General features: G+C 39.4%; 1 long non-coding RNA gene across 8 annotated transcripts in view; it reads right to left on the bottom strand.

Annotated features, from left to right (window-relative positions):
- LOC109495262 overlaps nt 1-14,099 on the bottom strand; it is a 373,149-nt gene that overhangs the window by 256,699 nt on the left and 102,351 nt on the right. For 5 of the 8 annotated variants that reach the window (XR_006590889.1, XR_006590890.1, XR_006590891.1 and 2 more), the window contains exons 1-2: nt 4,935-5,519; nt 4,579-4,665 (exon numbers count right to left, since the gene is read on the bottom strand). This is a non-coding gene — a long non-coding RNA (uncharacterized LOC109495262). Of the gene's footprint in view, nt 1-4,578; nt 4,666-4,934; nt 5,520-14,099 lie in introns of those variants that run through there. The other 3 variants (XR_006590893.1, XR_006590894.1, XR_006590892.1) reach the window with 2 other exon arrangements.

Here is a 14,099-nt window from a genome sequence, read left to right as displayed (position 1 = left end):
AAACAGTAAGGAGGTTCCTCAAAAAATTAAAGATAGAATTACCATATGACCCAGTAAATTCCACTATTATTTACCCAAAGAAACTAAAAACATTAATTTGAAAAGATACATGCACCCCTGTGTTTATTGCAGCATTATTCACAATAGCCAGATAGCTATGGAAGCAATCCAAGTGTCTGTACATAGATGAATGGATAAAGACGATGTGGTAAATATATATATATGTAATGAAATATTACTCATTCATAGAACAGAATGAGTCTTGCCATTTGCAACAACATGGATGGATCTACATATAGAATGGATCAAATACAGAATTTAAGAAACAAAAGAAATGAACAAAGAAAAAAAAGAGACAAACAACACAGACTCTTAAATATAGAAAACAAACTGGTGTTTGCCAGGGGGGATGGGCGAATGCGTGAAACTGGTGTAGGGGATTAAGAGTACACTTACTGTGATGAGCACTGAACAATGCATAGAATTGTTCAATCACTGTACTGTATACTTGAAACTAATATAGCACTGTATATTAATTATTATACTGGAATTTAAAATAATAAAGATTAAAGATAAATAATAATAATAAATAAGTAATAATAATAAATAAAGATTATTGGGTGGCTCAGTTGGTTAAGCATCTGACTTCGGCTCAAGTCATGATATCGCAGTTCATGAGTTTAAGCCCTGTGTCGGGCTCTGTGCTGACAGCTCAGAGCCTGGAGCCTGCTTCAGATTCTGTGTCTCCCTCCCTCTCTCTCTGCCCCTCCCCGGCTTGCTCTCCTCTCTCTCTCTCAAAAATAAATAAAAATATTTTAAGAATACAAAAATAAAATAAAATAAAAGGTGACTCATCAAAAATTGTTGGACATAGATGAAACAGTGTTTAGAGGGAAACCTACATCATTAAATATTTATGTTAGAAAATAAGAAAGGTCTCAAATCATGGTCTAAGCTTAAACCTTAAGAAACTAGAAAAAAAAAAGAAGAAATTAGGTCCAAGACAATCAGAAGGAAATACTAAAGATAAATGCAGTTCAATAAAATTGAAAACAGAAAAGCAAGAGGGAAAAAAAAAAAAATCAATAAAACCCAAATGTAGTTCTCTAAAAAGATCAATAAATCTAATAAACCCTAGACGGACTTACTGAGGAAAAAAATGACAGAAAAGACATAACTTCTCAGTAACAGGAATCAAAGAGGTGACAGCACTACAGATACTATAGACAGTAAGGTGATTATAAGGGAATATTATAAACAACTTTACGCCAAAATATTCAACCACTTAGATGAATTGGACAAATTCTTTCAACAACACAAGCTCCAAAGCTCACTATACAAAAATCAATTGTATTCTATATGCCAGTAATGAACAATCTGAAAGTGAAATTAAGATAGTTCCATTCACAGTAGCATCAGAAAGAATAAATACTTGGGAATAAATGTCACCAAGTATAATACTTATACACTGAGAACTATAATACATTGCTGACAAACATTTATTTATTTTTAAAAAATTTTTAACATTTATTTATTATTGAGAGACAGAGAGAAACAGAGCATGAGCATGGGAGGGGCAGAGAGAGGGAGAGACACAGAATCCTAAGCAGGCTCCAGGCTCTGAGCTGTCAGCACAGAGCCCAACGTGGGACTCAAACTCACAAACAGTGAGATAATGACCAGAGCCGAAGTCGGACGCCCAACTGACTGAGTTGGGCCCCATACATTGATGACAAACATTTAAAAGTATCTAAATAAATGGAGAGGAATTCCATGTTCATGAATTGAAAGACCCAATATTATGGTCATTTTCTCCAAATTGGTCTATAGATTCAACATCATTCCCATCAAATGCCAGGAGACATTTATTTTTTTCAGAAAGCTGATACTAAAATTTAAATGAAAAAGCAAAAAGTCCAGTAGAGCCGAAACAACTTTGTGAAAAAAAAGAACAAAGATCAAAGACTTGAACTTCCCAATTTCAAAACTTATGAGCATTTATGAGATAGCACCAGAAGACATGAAACACCTAGCAAAAAAAACACAGAATAAGTGCAAGAGCTGTATGCTGAAAATTAGAAATGCTGAGGACAGAAATCAAAGATAACCTGAGTAAACAGAAACATATCTACTCTGCTCACGGACTGAAAGACTCAACATTGTTAAGTTGCTGATTCTTCTCAAGTGTAAATTTAATGCACCTTCAATCAAACTCCCAATGGGATTTTTTTTTTTTTTTTGCAGAAATCAACAACCTAGTTCTAAAATTTTTATCGAAAGGCATAGGAACTAGCATAGCAAAAGCAATTTTTATAAAGGTGAACAAAGTTGGAGGACTCAAGGTACCTGATTTCAAGACTTACTATAAAGCCACAGTAATTAAAACTAGAATGGTATTGGTGAAGAGATAAACACATAGATCAATAGAACAGGATAGGGAATCCAGAAATAGACCCACACAAATATGGTCAACTCCTTTTTCACAAAGGCACAAAAGCAATTCAATGGTACTAGAATAATTATTGGACACCCATATGCAAAATAATGAATCTCGACCTATATGCTACATCATGTGCAATAATTATCTCAAAAGGGATCATAGACCTAAATATAAAACCTAAAATTATAAAACTTCTAGAAGAAAACATGGCAGAAAAATCTCTGTAATCTTGGGTTAAGCAAAGATATTTTTAAATGACCTTTTTTTAAAATTAATTAATTTTGAGAAAGAGAGCATGTGCAGGAAAGAGGCAGACAGAGACGGAGAGAGACAGAATCTCAAGCAGGCTCCGTACCACCTGTCAATGTGGAACCCATCAGCGCGGAGCCGGACATGGGGCTTGAACTCACAAACTGGGAGATCAGGACCTGGGCTGAAATCAAGAGTCAGACACTTAAAGGGCTGAGCCATTCCGGTGCCCCAAGCAAAGATATTTTAGGTATGATACCAAAAGCATAATCCATGAGTAACAAACATTAACAGACCTAACTTGACCAATATTTTAAGATTCTCTTCAACAGACATTGCTAAGAGAATAAAAAGGCAGGCCATAGAATGGGAGAAAATACGTGTAAAATCCATATCTGATATCTAAACATACACCAAGAATACATAGAGAACACTTATAACTCAATAAGAAACAACTCAGTAAAAATGGGCCTAAGATTTGAACAGGTACTTCACCAAAAAAAAAAAAAAAAAAAAAAAAAGGGAATGGCAAATTAGCACCCAAAAAGCAGCTCAGTGCCATTAGCCACGAACTAAAACCACAAGACACCGTTACCCACCCATTAGAAAGGCTTTTCTTCTTTTTAACTGACAATACTAGATGTTGGCAAGGATGTAAAGCAGCCGGAACACTTATACATTTCAAGTGGAATGCAATATGTACAGCCACTTTGGAGAGCATTTTGGAAGTTTCTTATAAAGTCCAGCAGACACTTATCATATGATTCAGCAACTGTGCTCCTAGACATTTACCAAATGAAGTAAAAGTGCATGTTTACACAAAATGCTGTCTGAGAATATTCTGGCAACTTTTTCATAGAGACCCGAACTTGGAAACAACCTAAATATCTTTAGGCTGATGAATGGGTGAACAAATTGCTATGCCCATACAATGCACTAAGTCTCAGCAATGAAATGAAAGACCTATTTATACAAGCAACAACTTTCCGAATCTCAAATACTAAGTGAAAGAATGCCATGTGCTGTATAATTCCACTTAAGTGATAGTCTGGAAAAGGAAATACTACCCAGACGGAAGGCAGATCAGTGTTTGCCAGAAGCAGGGGGTAGAGAGGGACTGACTACAAAGACACAAGAGACAATCTGGAGGGATGTCTGAAATGTTCCATATCTTACTTGATCGCCACTGGATGTGTTGCCAAAACTCACCCAAAAAAACGTCAGAGGACCAACACTTCCTGACTTCAAAAGACATAAAATAAGGTATGACTTCAAAAGACATAAAAAGACTACCAAAAGACATAAAATATGACATATCTTAAAAAGGTTGAGAGGCGCTTAGGTGGCTTAGTCAGTTGAGTATCTCACTCTAGATTTCAGCTCAGGTCATGATCCCAGGTCATGAGATCAAGACCTGATCGAGCTTAGCATGGTGAAGCCTGCTTAAGAGTCTCTGTCTGTCTGTCTCTCCCTCTCCCCCTCTGCGCCTCCCCTGCTCATGCTCTCTCTCTAAAAAAAAAAAAAAAAAAGTTTGAATTTTACAGTATATGAATTTTATCTCAAAAGAAAACAAAGACTGAACTTTACCATGTATAAACTCTATCTCAGTATTTTTTTTTTAATGTGATGTCCATTTCTCATCGTACAAAGTAGCATCTAGAACCACGTCTGGCCCATAATAGATACTTAACAAATATTTGTTCAATGGACATAGTCATTATTATAAGAACTGACTTCTCATCGTCGTAGACACGACTGTTTTTGTCTGCTCAGCTCCTCACACCCCACGCTCCTTCTGGTAACAGTGATAATCCAGCCGTCACGAGAACACCCGTGCACCTTCGTCTTTCCTCAGGATTTTTCCCACCTGAAATGAGTGATACAGGTACCTTTTTCCTTTGTGGTCCCAGAATGTGTGCCGGGTCAGCCTGAGTGGTCGTCTCCTCCTGGCAGAGAAGTGGGCCCGTGGCCTGAGGCTGCCGAGAAGAAGAAAAGCAGAAATGAGAGAGAAGAGGAAAAGAATCTACGGGGTTGACCCCTTGGACCCAGTTGTCCCGGGGCCACACCCACCCTGTACTTTCCTAGGTGGGGTTACCTGAGTCAGCTAGTTTCCCCCCCGCCTTTAAATAAAACTAGTTTCTATCACCTGCTAAGATTGCGAAAACCAGTCCTAACATTAATAGTGAACGTAAGAGCCAACGGTTACGAAATGTTACTCTCCGCCAGGCACATTTTACGTACTTACCTCAGTCAACCTTCACCACACAACCCTGTGGGTTAGTCACTCCTTTTACCCAAATGATAGGAAGGAGAGAACTTCGGAACCTCACAGAGGTCCAGCACTTTGTCACAATGTGCACCCTTGGTGGAGCCAGTATCCCTGTGGCATAGACACCGTTTATTTTCTATACTTTAAGCTGTTTAAGGGGAAAATTAGGAACTTTGAAATCGGCTTACGGCAGTGCTTCTGGGCTGTGGCTGCACAAGAGAACCACCTGTGACACTTTAAAAGCAATCCCATCAGTCAGGCCACACCCCGTGATCAAGCAAATGCAAGTCTTCTGGTTAGGGTCCCAAGTGTTGGTATTTTTTTTTTCCCCAAGCTCCCTGGTGATTCCCCATGTGTGGCCCTGGTCAAGAACCCCCTCCTCTAAGGTTTAGGATTTATCTTTATCACGGAAAACGCTGCATCCCCCTCCTTGCTGTATAACAGAGACTAGAGATGTGCTTGATCCTCCACCAAATTAAATTGGAATCCAGGATTAAATTGGAATTTCCAGAATTAAACTGGGGTTTCAGTTAAAAACATTTTGAAGGCAGAAAAATAGGACTTCTGTGCAGTATTATATATATAGTATATATATAGTATATATATATATACTATATATATATATAGTATATATATATATATATATATATATATATATATATATATACAGGAAGAATATTATCTGAGCCTTGGTGGCACCAAATCACTCCATGTTTGGGTTTTAACACCTGAATCCTGGCTATGATAAAATAGCTATAGTAATAATAATGTATGTGCCCCAGACAGTGGGGCTTTCAGCCATATTTCCATGCCATTTTCAGGGAGTGTCTAAAAGGACAAAGACTTTTTCTTCGGGGGAGACTTGCAGAAGATACAATTTGGGGTCTGTCACTGCGTTTATCCATCAGTCTGTCAGTGGGTTGTAAGGAACTAATTCATCACTCCATTCTTTTTCTCTTTTCCTGCAAGGAGAGTTGCCAGTGAGGTTCTCAATGTGGCCTTCTAGACAGAAATAAAGCTGTCCTTTTCTCAGAAAAGTGTGTTATTATATTCTCTTGATGAGCCTGAGCTACGCTGGATTCTAGCCCGTGGGACAAAAAGGATGGCAGGGTTGAAAACATTAGCTTGCACCTGCTGGAAGTGTTTGGACCCATCTGCCAAGTAGACATGACCTCACACTACCCTTTCAGCTTTATGTCTCCAGACTCATTCTAGCCCTACTGAGGGGGCAGCCCCACCCTCAGGCCACTTTCTGTAAAGGTTCTTTTTCCATATGTTAAATTTGTGTGCTTTGGTGGGTAGGAAGTATAATGGCACAGACAGTTGGCATGGGGGTTAAAAAGACAAGATTTGGACCCAGGCAGTCTTGGGTTCTGTATTAGCCAGCTCCAGTGGCCCTAACCACCTGTGTGGCTTCAACAAAAGAAATTCCTTTTTATTCCTGGAGGCAGGAAGTCCAAGATCAAGGTGCAGTAAAATTTGGTTCCTTGGTGAGAACTCTCTCCTGGCTTGCAGAGAGCCGTCGTCTCTCTATCCTCAGATGGTGGAGGTAGAAAGACCTATGGCTTCTTCCTGCTCTTGTAAAGACACTAATCCCATCACGGGCACACCATTCGCAAGATTTCATCCAAACCTGATCACCTGCCAAAGGTCCCACTTCCAAATACTATCACGTGGGGGTTAAGGCTTCATTATATGTATGAACTTTGTGGGGTGAGACACAAACACTCAGTCCATAACACCCTCTGAGCCTATATTTATCAGGATTCTTTTCACGGCAAGTGACAGAAAGCCCAGATCAAAACTGGATTAAGTGCAGAAATCACTTTGTTGATTCACCTGAAAAGTCTGGGGATATTTTAGCATGAGGCACGTCTGGATTCAGGGGCTCAAATGGTAACACCTGGAACCATTCTCTCGTCTTTCACTTCCTTCCTTGGTGTAGGTTTTATTCTCAGATAGGCTAAGATGTCCCCGTCTCCTATAGGCTCGCATTCTATAGCCTGAGCCACCCGAGCCAAGAAAAAAAAGACAGCAGATTCCCTAAATCTCCAACAAAAGTTCCATACCTGGTTCTTATTGGCCTCCTATGCCCATCTCTGAACCAATAAAAGAGGCAGAAGCATAGGATATTCAGACTGGCCAGTTCTCAGGCACAAAAAGCCCCAAGTCAAATCTACTTGAGCTGCATGCTAATGACAAGGGGGAAATGTTGAATGAGACAGCAGAGGCCCACTACAGAGCCTCAATCTCTTAGTCCATAAAATTGGAAAATGGTAACAAACTTTCAAGACCACTATGAGAATGCAATTAAATAATGCTGTTAATGAAATACTACATGGCACCAACAGTACCACCTGGGACTAAATAGATTGTTAATTGTGCACACACATGCACACACGTGCGTGTGTTCCAACGTTCTCATTCCGTAAGGACCTGCCCTTGACATACTTGCTTCCCCTTAGCATAGCATAGCATAGCAAATGTACGTCTTCTGTAACGCACGGTAGAAAGCATTACTCAGGCATACTGGCCTTCCTGAGGCAAGATGTTAATTAATGAGACCTCAGCAAAGATGAGTAACTCTTCCAAAAGGGACACCTCCAGAGTCTCTCAAGAGGGAGAGACCAATATCCCCTAAATGCTTTGGATGAGGAAGCCACCAGGGTCTCAGGAATTTCCCACTGAAATGTAAACGGACAAAGGAAAGGCTTCATCTTACATGCCAGCTGATAGACCAGTTATCACTCAGCACCCTCAGCAGGGATTCTTTGAAATAGGACTTGACAGACACTCTGGAGGGAGAAGGGAAAGGAAGGCACATAAGGTGATAGCAGAGAGAGAAAAGGGTGCCTAATTTCTGCTTTTAATTTTTCCTGGGGCAGTTTTCATACATTTCCCTGTCAAATCTGGGCTCGTGAGACACTTAGAAGAATGATGGCGGCTTCAGTGAAGAGAGACCCTATGTGCCAGACTCTAGACAAGGCACTCAGGAGTGTGATTTTATTTAATCCCAGCTCCCCCTGTGCCCTACCTGTGTGGCCTTGGGCAAGTTACAGCAGCTCAAGGAGATGCCATTTCTTTTTTTCAGCTGAAATACCCAACGATAATGGGCTAACACGTATTTACTATATACTGGGCATGTTTTTACATGTATTAACTAATTTAAGCTTTATAATATCCCTATAAGTAGTATTATTTCTATTTTACGAATGAGACTACTGAGGTTCAGAGAGGTTAAGTAATTTGCCCAAGGTCACATGGCTAGTAACTGAGAGCCCAGATTTGAACATAGATAAAGGCCAAGCTCTTGGTTTCTATATTGCCTCCTAACACTGAACTTATCAAACAGTGGATGCTCAGGAACATAAACTGTTAATGCTATTTCTCTAGGCTATTAAGGTGTTAATAATAGAGGAAAATTTTTTCATCAACATTATCATTATTAGAAGTTTCAACAAAGCTATATTCAAAGATATTCTAAAAGTATTTAATTTGGAAAATAAAAATAAGAGAACAAACTATCATGTGCTATCTACATCGGTAACACTTGGAGGATTTTAAAGCAAGCAATAGAAACCTATCCCAACACATTCAAGAAAGAATGAATTAGTTATTGAAAGGACTTGAAAGGTCATAGAAATGAATGGGAGAGCTAAATATCTATATGCTAATATATAGACATGGATGGATATATTAATCAAAAATGGGATTAAGATGGGGTAACTCCTTTCATAATGTATATATATTATCAATGTATTTACCATATTCATGATGTATGCTTTAAAGATCTTATAATTTCATCAGAGGGACAGAAGCAGAAACTCATCAACAGTCTCAAACATAAATGACTTTGCTTCAATCACCTCCCACCCCATGTCTTGGCTCAAGATTCAGATTGCCATGAGAGAGCTCAGACTGCAAAGCGTGGGCCACTGACTCAGCCCTGTAGCCAGGGGGCAGAGTTCAGAGCCCATGCAACACAGGGAAAGGGTAGTTCCCCAAAGGAAGTGACACAGAGCAAACAAAATAGCCAATGACAAAATACAACTACTCCTGTAACACCAAGGCTCCTTCTAAGAATGACAGGACTTCATGGGAGGAGAGGTTCCCATCTAAATTTCAGATCATTGGAAGAGCTTCCAGACAGTCAGAAAGGGCTCAAATCACAGCCCTGTTATACTCCGTCAAGAGTCTGAAGTGCCTCAGACCCTCCTTGAGATTCAAGGCCAGAGCTGGCGAAGGACCTTCAAGGTACTTAAGCAGCTTCCCAAGGTGCGGCACCCAGAAGAAAATGCTAACTGGATTTATGGGGCACGTTATTGATAAACCCAATGACCATGTGTCATAATCAGTATGCCGATGGAGAAGCAAATGGCACTAAAGGCTTTGTATTAACCAGACAGACCCTGAGCGTGATTTACATGTTGAGTGCAAACTGCTCCCAGGGGTACCCAATATGACAGGTCTAAACTGCCTCTTCTGCCTTTGCTTCTTGACTCCTTCCTCCATGTCTGAAAGGATTCAGTAGGCAGCATGACCTTTACAATGTCATCATTGCCTGTTACATCTGTGCCTGGAACTGGACATAGAGATGTGCAAATAAACCACACCCATGACTATTGCCTTTGAGATGGGACACAGCCATTGTTGGACATTGTTAAAACACTCTGGACGGAGGTATCATTTCCCCTGCCATTTCGTGAGAGCTGCTTTGATGATACAAGATTATAACATTTATTCATGTTTATCCTTCTAATACATATTAATACCCATTAACAAACAGATCATTTGCTAGAGAGTTATGACTACAAAAAATGTGTAACATGTAATTCGCACCTTCAAGTTTCTCATAGCCTAGTGGAGATCCAGCTTATTACAAAATGTACCAAAATAGGAGTGAAAAATCCTTGGTTCTTATCCCATTCACACCACTTATCTATCTACTCAGACTCAAGCATATCATTTACCCTTGGTTTTTTTTTTTTATGTTTATTCACTTAATTTAAGAGAGAGAGAGTGAGAGAGAGAGAGAGAGCAAATGAGAGAGGGATGGAGAGAGAGAGGGAGAGAGAGAGAATCCCAAGCAGGCTCTGCGCTGTCAGCACAGAACCTTACACGGGGCTTGAACTCACGGATCATGAGATCATGACATGACACAGATCATGAGATCATCTAATCAGGGGCTGGATGCTTAAATAAGTCAGTCAGAGAAAGACAGATATCATATGTTTTCACTCATATGTGGATCTTGAGAAACTTAACAGAAGACCATGAGGGAAGGGTAGGGGGAATAAAATAGTTACAAACAGAGAGCGAGGGAAGCAAACATAAGAGACTCTTAAATACAGAGAACAAAGTAAGGGTTGATGGGGGTGGGGGAAAGCGGGTGACGGGCATTGAGGAGGGCACTTGTTGGGATGAGCACTGGATGTTGTATGTAAGCCAATTGGACAATAAATTTTATATATATATATATATAAATTCTATATATATATATATAAATATATATATAAATTCTATATATATATAAATATATATAATATATATTATATGTTATATATTATATATATTATATATATATACTTATATATATATATATATATTATATATATATATATATATAAAGAGTTGGATGCTTATCCAACTGAGCCACCCAGGTACCCGTCATTTACCTTTGTTAATCCCCACTTTCCTCATCTAAAAGATACCACTAATAGTAAGTCTATACTTGTACCAAAAGGCCATTCAGAAGCTCCAACAATGGAGAGCACACAAAATCATGTGATTCTCTGCACTCTATAAATTCAGAATGATTCTCACATTCATGTTCATTATCACACATTTCTTGAGCATCAATTATTTGCAGACTCATGCCAAAGACTTGAGATTTGAATCCACTATAGTCCTTTAGCCTTCAAATAAATCTATTCCTATTTTTGTTAGTTAGGTAGGGCTGTATAACAAAACACACTACACACTGGCTGGCTTTCCCACAGCTCAGCGGGCTGGAAGTCCAGGTGCTGGCATGGTTGGTTTCTGGTGGAACCTCTAGCCTTGGCTTGCAGATGGCACCTTCTTTCTGTGTCCTCACATGGTCTTTTCTCTGTGCACACAAACTCTTGGTGTCTCTTCCTCTTATTACAAGGACAGCAGTCTGTTGGATTAGGGCTCCACCCTTAAAGATCTCATTCAATTTTACCTCTTCAAAGGCCTTATCTCCAACTACTTTGGGGTTAGGGTTTCAACCTATGAATTTTGAGGGGACACAATTCAGTTCTCGACACTACTTAAATTGACTAAATTAAGTATTATGACAGAACAGGGAGTTGAGGGGGAAGGGACCTTCAACTTTGCCAAGGCAGCAGCTCAACATTGACATCAGAACTCAGAATTTCTCTGCACACCACAGCCCTGCCCTATCCCACAGTGTGGGCTTCATCCCCATCCTTCATCCCCATCCCACATCATCTCACTGATGTGCCTGCCACCAGAAACCAGGGCAGTGAGCCTCTTTAAACCCAGCACAGTGAAGGAGAAAAACTGGATTTCTTTTCCCAGAAGCCCTCATCAAGGCCCTCCTAGCGTTTCATTGGCCCAGATTGGCATGGGCCAGCCCATCCCTGAGCCAATCACTAAGGAGGGAAATGGACTAACCACAACTGGCTTGGATAAAACCACCTGAAGTCAGATGGATTATGTGGAGTTAACTGTGCTTCCTTTCCTCAAGTTTATATTCTAAAGAAAGAAAGGCTAAAGTGTCATCTAAAAGGGGATCCTAGGAAGGTAGATTTTTCTTTTCAATTTTTCTTAACATGTATGCCCACTCTCTGTGTCCATCTGGCCAAAAAAGACAAAGTTTGGAAGTGGATTTCAAATGAAGAGATGGTTTCATGGGGAAATGAGGCAGCTACATGACAAACTTTTCACCTCTTCACTAGGGGGAGAAAGAAACTCCTTTCTGATCACCTATATGCCAGTCATTGTGTGTGTTACTAGTTCATGATCTCCTTTTATGCTCATACCATACCGAGAACACGGGTAGGATGAACACTACTCCCCCTAAAGCCAAAGCGGAGGCCCAGAAATTCAAAAAAGTGTTCAAGGTCACACAGCTAATGGCGGAATCTGAAGCAGAACACAGGTGTGTCTGGCTCCACATCCATATTATTTGCAGAACATCATGACAGACTCTTAAAGACAGGTGAAGACTTTCCTGATTTTCTCCCTTTTATAATAGCTACAACAAGAGTAATAGGTACCATTTACTGAGCACTCACTACGTGCCAGGGATTGTACAGGATATTAAAACATTATAGCGACAACAACAAAAATGTATGTAGGACTTAAATACACCTCCCCACAAAAATGAATGCACTGAAGCTTCATGGAGAAAAGCTCTTATAAAGACCATTTTAAAAGACCTGAATAGATTAAGACAAACACTAAGTTCACAAATAGGATAACTTAACATTGTACGCATATTAATTTCCCCCCATCATTAAACCGTGGACTCAATGCAGTTCTATTCAAATGTCCAGCAGAGTTTCTTGAGGAATTTGAAAAACTGATTCTAAAACATATACAGAAATATAAAAGGCACGAATATGTAAGGTAATTTTGAAAAAAAAAACAGGAATAGTAGTAGGATTCATTTTACTGAATACTAAAACCTATTACTAAGTCACAGTAATTCTTTTTTAAGTGTGGTGTAGTCTTGGGAACAGATAAATAAATCAATGAAGCATCACAGAGATTCCAGAAACAGTCCTACATGTATAGGAGACTTGGCATTATACCCAATTGGGAAAGATTGAATCGTGTGGTAGATTTTGTTGGGGAAATTGATTCCCTGTATGGGAAAAATAAAATTGGATTCCTTCCTTCACACCTGAATGCCAAAGATAGTTTTCACTCTTATGTGGATCCTGAGAAACTTAACAGAAACCCATGGGGGAGGGGAAGGAAAAAAAACAGAGGTTAGAGTGGGAGAGCATAAGAGACTCTTAAAAACTGAGAACAAACTGAGGGTTGAAGGGGGTTGGGAGTGAGGGGAGGGTGAGTGATGGGTATTGAAGAGGGCATTTTTTGGGATGAGCACTGGGTGTGGTATGGAAACCAATTTGACAATAAATTTCATATAAAAAAAGAAGAAAATGGAGGAAATATCTTTGTGACTTTACAATTGTACAGATTTTAAAGCAAGATCTAAAAAGAGCCAGCTATAAGGGGAAAACATGAAGTGTTCAACTGCATTAACATTGCAATTTCTGCCCAGAAAAGGACGTAATCTACACACTGAACACTTCTGTGGACCACGAGATGTGTACAATGTCTAAAACTTGGCTGGTGTTGAAATCTACAGAAACCTCTACAACACAGCAGGAAAAAATCAGGAAACTCAATAGAAAAAAGGGTAAAGTCTATGAAAAGAAAATTAATAGAAGAGGAAACACTAATGGCTAACAAGTATATGAAGAGATACTCAACTTCATTAGTAATCAGAGAAAAGCAAATTAAACCAACAATGATACCACTTTACATCCATCGTATTGGCAAAAATTACAAAGTCAGAGAACATCAAGGGCTAGGGAGAAGTGTAAACTAAGCAGCCATTCCAAGCAGCAATCTCTCAGTACTCAGGGCAATTAACTGTTCATCTACCCAACAATCCCCATGGGTCGATATGTGCCTCAGAGAAACTCTTACACAAAACCACAAGGATGCATGCATGAGACTGTTCACCATAGTTTTCCTTGTGACAGTAAAGATTTTGAAAGTGTTCTTTCATCACTAAGGGAATGGATAAGCAAATCATAGTCTATGCATATGTTGACCCCCCAGGCCACAGTCAGAATGTACTGAATTAGATTTACATACAACATGAGGAGATGTCAAAAATACAGTGTTGAGTGGGAAAAAGTGAGGTTTGAGGTAACCTTTAAACCCATAAGTGGGTTTTACCATTTATGTAAATTAGTCAAAGCCAGCTCTATATATTTTATCAATTATATACATAATTGTAAATTAACATATGAAAGGAGAATACAGAAATCTCCATTCCATATGCTAGAAGAAACACTCGTGGTATGGGAGGAGCGAAAGAAAGAATGGGAGAAGGAGGAGAACATAAGAAAGGAA

The sequence above is a fragment of the Felis catus genome, chromosome E3, assembly GCF_018350175.1.
Source record: "Felis catus isolate Fca126 chromosome E3, F.catus_Fca126_mat1.0, whole genome shotgun sequence".
In the NCBI taxonomy this organism is placed as follows: Eukaryota; Metazoa; Chordata; class Mammalia; order Carnivora; family Felidae; genus Felis; species Felis catus.
The sequence above is the reverse complement of the archived record's forward strand: the minus strand, read 5'-3'. Positions and strand labels throughout refer to the sequence as shown.